This window comes from Idiotropiscis lumnitzeri, chromosome 4, assembly GCF_059441095.1.
Source record: "Idiotropiscis lumnitzeri isolate Australia: NSW breed Sydney's pygmy pipehorse chromosome 4, RoL_Ilum_1.0, whole genome shotgun sequence".
Classification (NCBI taxonomy): domain Eukaryota; kingdom Metazoa; phylum Chordata; class Actinopteri; order Syngnathiformes; family Syngnathidae; genus Idiotropiscis; species Idiotropiscis lumnitzeri.
In genome coordinates this window covers 8,263,526-8,263,925 of record NC_142394.1, presented here as the reverse complement: position 1 = coordinate 8,263,925, position 400 = coordinate 8,263,526, and positions in this window count along the sequence as shown.

Here is a 400-nt window from a genome sequence, read left to right as displayed (position 1 = left end):
CCTAAAAGGCACTCTATGTATCAGGCTGGATCTCCTGTTACGCCTCTGATGTGTCAATTATGCGGGATCTCAGTGTGAAAGAGGCTAAAAGGCACTTCTATTCCCCTTCCATATTTTTGACATGATGTGTCAAACTTGACTTCCCGTGCTGGAAGCATTAACATTTACAAGTTGTTATATCCATTTTGAGTATTAGTAGTTAACAGCTGACGTGAAGCTGGCATGGAATGACTTGACAAGCAGATAGGATGCAGTGGAGCATGTTTCGGAGGGGAGTGGAGCCAAGGGGTTTGAAAAGGGAGGACTAAAGAAGATGGGGTTGTATGGAAGGAGGGGGTGAAGCTCCTGAAAAGCTATATAAAGGTCAAATTGGACTTTGGAGCTTTGCAGTCACTTTTGC